We start from the raw sequence: 6,279 nt of genomic DNA on the forward strand, positions 1-6,279 counted from the left end.
AAAAGAAATCAGTACAAATTTATAGTAAAACTGCATTTTCTGTTCATGAAATTAAAATAAAAATTTTTTATTTTTTTTTTGGGGGGGGAGGCGCCCGGACGCGAGATCACTGACAGCCCCAGCTGCAAAAATTATGCTTCCGAAATCTCTTGATGTCGATTCCGCACAGAAAGATCCGAAAATCAAATCAACCCGTGTGCTAAACACAGCAGAAGCCCTTTTTTTTTTTTCTCCTCTAACTTTGTCTGGCCATTTTATTCATGTTTATCCCAGTTTCCAGTTTCTGCTTTCTTCTGTCTTTTCTTAATTTTCTTTCCAGGGTCTGCAGTCTGCCTCTTCTCTCCTTCCTCTCTTCACTTCCTCTCCTACATCTGTCTCTGGCTTTAACCTTTTCCTTTCAGTTTCCTCCATTTGTTTTTCTGCATCTCTATCTGCTTCTGTTTACAGCTTTCCATCTCGCTCATCCTATTATTCTCCAGTTTTTTTGGCTAATTCTTCCCTTCCAGCATCTTTCCCTCTTTATTTTCTCTCTTCTAACCAATATCTACCGTCTTGCCCCCTCCTCTTCTCTCTCCTCGCAACACCTCATCTCTCTCTCTCTCCACCTCCATCCAAGATCTCTGCCTATCATGCTTTCCCTTTGCCACATCCAACACTACCTACGGTATCTGGGGCTCTTCCTTTCCAGCATCTTTCCCTCTTCTAACCAATAGCTACTTTCTTGCCCCGTCCATCCAGCATATCCTCTCTTCTCTTTCCTCGCAACACCTCATCTCTTTCTCTTCTATCCGCAATAGGCATCTCAGACAAAGTATACTCCTGGTTCGAAGGATTCCTAAAACTCAGAACCTACAGTGTAAAATCAAACAAAAAAAAATCAGAATCCTGGTCAAACCCCTGCGGCGTACCACAAGGATCTCCACTATCCCCCACCCTCTTCAATCTATACACTGCCTCTCTAGGAACTCATCTGGATAATCTAGGCATAACATCCTATAGCTATGCGGATGACATCACCATCCTCATCCCATACGATCATTCTAAACCTACCATGACAGACGAACTTCACCAAACACTGGAAGCAGTCACAACCTGGATGGAAAATCACAAACTTAAACTCAACCAAGACAAAACCAAATTCATCCTCCTAGAAAATGACAAGATCCAAACCACAACCATCCTAGACATAAACGCAACCAAATATCCCATCCAAACAACCATAAAACTACTTGGCATGACCATAGACAGATGCTGCACTATGCAACCGCAAATAAACAAAACAACGCAAAAATCATTCGCAATCATGAGAAACCTGAGACAAGTCCGAAAATTCTTTGAAAGTACACAATTCCTACTTATAGTACAATCCCTAATACTAGGTATATTGGACTACTGTAACATACTCTTCCTCCCATGTCCGGCAACTACGATAAGACAACTCCAAACAATCCAAAATACAGCCTTAAGACTCGTCTATTCATTGAAAAAACACGACCACATCACTGAGGCCTTCATCAACTCACACTGGCTCCCAATCCAAGAAAGAATCCAATTCAAATTCTACTGCATATTATTTAAAACCCTACACGGAGACAGTCCATCATACCTGAACAATCGCCTCATCCAAGCAACCAATACCAGACACAGAAAAACGCACTCCCCATTCATACCCCCCCCATCCAAAGAAGTAAAAAGAACAAAACTACATGACGGCCTCCTAGCCACTCAAGCTGCAAGACTAGACAACCAGATCTCCAACCTTCTGATGACCACCCCAGACTATAAGACGTTCAGAAAAGAAATAAAAACCACACTCTTCAAGAAATTCCTAAAACAGCAATAACAACACGACCTCTAAAAGCCCTTAAGATCTACATCCTACCTCTCTAGCTACTCATTATAATTCATGTAATTCTGTAATTCTGTAATTCTGTAATTCATTGTAATTCTGTCTTTAAACTAACCTTTGTAATTCTGTAATTCGGTAATTCTGTAATTCATTGTAATTCTGTCCTTAAACTAACCTTTTGTAATCCGCCTTGAACCGCAAGGTAATGGCGGAATAGAAATCCCTAATGTAATGTAATGTAATGTAATGTAATGTAATATCTCCCTATCACCCTTTCCCTTTGCTACGTCCAACACTGCCTACAGTATCTGGGGCTCTGGCTGTGGAGAACAGAGTCATGGGTCCGTGGCAGGCATGACATGTGAGGCAGGCAGCTGATTTTTCCCAGCAGTGGTCGTCCATGCTGTTTGCTGGCTGCTGGGAGGAGGGGGAGAGTGAAGAGTCATCAGCACATCTGAATTGCAATCAACTCTGCCTTTGGTCCTGGTCCTGCTAAATTGCCTGGCAATGAAGAATCCAGACGCCGCGGGGCCTTCCCTCTTGCCAAATAGGCTCTGTCGGTCTTGATCTTACCCCCTCTGAAGTTAATTCCTGATTTTGAGGGGTGGGATTGAGATCGACAGAGCCTATAGTGATTTGGCAAGAGAGAAGGCCCCCATGGCGTCTTGCTGCTTCATTGCTAGCTGATTTAGCAGGACCGGGATCGTAGGCAGGGCTGATTGCAATCCAGGTATGCTGCTGACTCCTCACTCCCTCTTCCTCTCAGTGGCTGTCAAACAGCATGGACAACCACCGTGACCACCACCTGGAGGAATCAACTGTCTGCCTCACATGTCGGGCCTATCCCGGACCCGCGACCCCATTCCCCGCAGCCAGACCCCCAATAGGTATACATTTTGATATTTTTAAAAAACTAGTTAGAGAAGTGTAGACGCAAATATAAACCAAGACCCCCATTCTTGGGCCATTTTTTTGGCCCAAAAATCTCTTTAAATATATACGGTACTTGTTCAAATGTTCTTTCAGTATCCAGTGATGAGAGCAGTACCATCTCCCCTCATTTTTGCATCTGCTAGATTAGATTAAGGTTTCCCCCAGACATTTAACATGCCTGCTTCCTACTCTTACTGATCATGGTATACAAGTATACAGTAGGTTTTGCCACTACGATTATATTGGCTACCCACATCATAAGCGGGATCTCGCCAACTTCAAGGAAATTATTGAATAGCTTAAAATAAAATAGGTTGTTGCTAGTATGTATCCCAAATGCTTCTTTTTGTTTTATATGTTTATATTTCACTTGGCTTTCCCCTTCATTTTGTTTGGTTTACTATTAACAATATGATCTCGGCTGTAAACATGTTACAAAGATTCATTTAATCCCGAAGACTATATCCATATTTAGTACATTTTGAGATTCTAATTACAAACTCCATACTTTCCTTTTTTGTTAGAAACTGGAAGATAATTGAAAATATACTGCGAAGAATGGAGTACCTGGGAATGAAGACATTCATTAGAATACATGAGGAAATAACTTCAGTCATACATGCAATTACATAATTTATACTAAAAGAAGAAAACAAGTAGAGATTGTACATATTTGGCATTTTCTTCACAAAAAGCATGGACTTCTGCTCTAGTGGAAATGGGATGGAATGCTGATTGAAAGATTGTTCAACGACACACAATTTTGACTCTTAGCTGGAGATTGTTGATTTCGTGTGTATTTTCAAAATATGTATATATGCATATGAAAGTGTTGCTGTCTGTGGACTCTGGATGCATACTTATCACCCTTCCATTCTCATTTCTACATCTGTCATTCTAGTATATAAAGTAGTACATTGTACTACTGAGCTTAACCTGTTTCTAGGCTAGTTTGTCATACCCAGGTCCTCTTTATGTACTATGTGTCTTCTGTTGGATTAACTTTATTCATGGCAAATGTGAGTAACTAAAAGCACAAACTAGTATGTATGTATATATGTGTGTGTGTGTGTGTAAATTTATAAATATATATATATATATATATATAAAGTTAAAAAAAAAAAAAGAGATATTATAGTTACAGGGACTGCTCAAAGATGTAAATGTTTTTGTACTTTTCAAAATCTGACTTGTATTCAGAAAATTTCCAAGTGCTTTTGAATGGGAGAGAAGTTGTTTTCATCATGTAACATAAATTTTTTAGTTGAAAAAATTTTACCTGGAATTTCTAGTTTCACATTTATAGCCATGGTACTTGAAAGTAGTTGATAAAAGGTCAAAGCAATACTTAAAAGGGCATGTTTTATTGTTAATTCAAGATGTTTTATTTAAAGAGTTTTTTTGCTAAGGGAATTTGTAAATAGCCTGATCACATTTATTTTGTCATCCTATAGTAAATATCATTTCCATTTCTTTAGAAATCTTAATTTTGAAGCAACTTGTAAGGCAATATACAGTACACCTCTTATTTTAAGCATTCAGCTTCCTTGTTTTCAACAATACATTTTGACTGCAGTGCACATAGTTCATGGGTGAACAAATATCATGTAATTATTTTGTTTTCAGTAAAAAGCTTTGTGTTTTTTTAATTTTAATTTAAGAACGTGTCCTGTTTTGGCAGTTCATTTTTTTCCCTGTATGTAGTACCTTAACAATGCATAAGAAGAGGTATGAAATGGACTGAAAGATTTTGAAAGCCATGGGAAGTATAACCAGGATTAGGATGAGTTAAACAATGGTTTATTGACATTTGAGTTAGAGAGAGAGTAAAAAGATCAGGTCAGAGAAAATTTTGGGGCTTTAATTGTAATCCATACACTGCTTATATTAATAATTCTCTCAAGCGCTGGTATTTTGTTGCTAGCTTGCTTGACCTCATCCTAGTTTGAACCATTCAATTACAGATGAAACTAGTAAATTATAAATTCTGCCCTATAGAGCTGAACAGGATTCTTGCATGGGGAGATTGGCTGGAATGAATGGTCTTTATCTGCTATCATGTTATGTCATTACATGAAATGGACTTAAATAAATATTTATATAAACAGTAGTTAATTTTGCAGTCATCCATTATGCATTATCCTCCCTAGAATGACTCATCTTTTCCTATCTGTTCATCCTGTGTCTAAAAGTAGAGATAAATACCCAATTCTTAAGTTTGTGTAAAAGGACTTTACACTGATAACCTTGAAGAATATGCAGCAGTTAAAAACATCTAGCCCAATTTCCTCTTTCCAAGAGTGGCTAATCTAATCTACACTACCTAGCAGAAACCCAAATAGTTGCAATATTCCATGCTACCAATCCAGGTCAAGCAGTGGCTTCCCCCATGTCTCTCTCAATAGCAGACTATGGACTTTTCCTCCAGAAACTTGTTCAACCCTTTCTTAAACCTAGCTATGCTAACTGTTGTAACTATATTCTCTGGCAATGAGTTCCAGAGCTTAACTATTCTTTTGAATAAAAAAAAATATTTCCTCTTATTTGAGTGTCCCCTGGTTTTTGTACTTTTTAAAAGGGTGAAACATTGATTCAATCTTATCCGTTCTACACCACTCAGGATTTTGTAGACCTCAATCATATTTCCCCTCAACCTTCACTTTTCCAAGCTGAAGACCTTTCCTCTCATATGAGTCTTTCCTCAAATGAGAAGAGTTCTATCCTCTTATCATTTTGGTCGAGACTCAATAATATATAAAGTGCCGTATTTTTCGCTCCATAAGACGCACCCTAGATTTAAAGGAGGAAAACAAGAAAAAGCCCCTATTCTGAACCAAATTCTCCCTGCCAGGCTCTGCACCCCAACCCCATATTCCTTGCCAAGCTCTACACCCTATTCTCCCTCCTTGCCAGGCTCTGTACCCTGTCCCTCCTCTGGTGGTCTAGTGGTAGGCCGGGACAGGACACCAGGCAGGCAGGCCTAATGGCCTAGTGACAGGCACTCAGGCAGGGCCCTCCCATCCCGAGGCAAGCAGACAAGCAGTCGATCAGCGGGAGAGAAGTCAGACCCGAGTAACAGGTGTGCAAGGACACAAAAACAAGGGACCATTGAAAAAAGAAAAAAAACTTTTAGGGTGCAAGGGAGAAGCACTAAAACTTGGGTGCAAGGCAGAAGTGTAGGAAACCCTTCGCAGGTTTGCCTTCAGCGGAGCGTGCAAGGACAATCTTTTTTAAAATATATAAATCTTTATTGATTTTTAAGGTCAACAAACGTGCAGAAATGTATATTTACATTAATCAACAGGTTAAACACTTATCATAATCAATAACAATGCATAAAGAATAAATCCCCATTTTTCCTTCCATTATATTTCATCAAGGATTAAGACAAAGCAAAGAGATAGCCACCTTCCCCCTCCCCTGGATGTGTGAGCAAATAGACATAAATTAAAGATAAAAGACAACTACAATGAAGTAATGAAAGATGTCAACGGGCC

At 39.1% G+C, this 6,279-nt stretch overlaps 1 protein-coding gene and 1 non-coding gene across 3 annotated transcripts in view; one reads left to right on the forward strand and one right to left on the reverse strand.

Annotated features, from left to right (window-relative positions):
• Window positions 1-4,428, forward strand: part of PRKX (protein kinase X-linked) — a 123,652-nt gene extending 119,224 nt beyond the window's left edge. For both annotated transcript variants that reach the window (XM_033949566.1, XM_033949565.1), the window contains exon 9: window positions 3,307-4,428. The gene's annotated coding sequence lies outside the window, so the exon portion shown is untranslated. The remainder of the gene's footprint in view (window positions 1-3,306) is intronic.
• Window positions 87-223, reverse strand: LOC117363234. Its single transcript, XR_004540008.1, has one exon. It is a non-coding gene; the product is annotated as a U11 spliceosomal RNA (small nuclear RNA).
• Window positions 4,429-6,279: the final 1,851 nt, after the last annotated feature.

The sequence above is a fragment of the Geotrypetes seraphini genome, chromosome 6 (assembly GCF_902459505.1).
Source record: "Geotrypetes seraphini chromosome 6, aGeoSer1.1, whole genome shotgun sequence".
Taxonomy (NCBI): domain Eukaryota; kingdom Metazoa; phylum Chordata; class Amphibia; order Gymnophiona; family Dermophiidae; genus Geotrypetes; species Geotrypetes seraphini.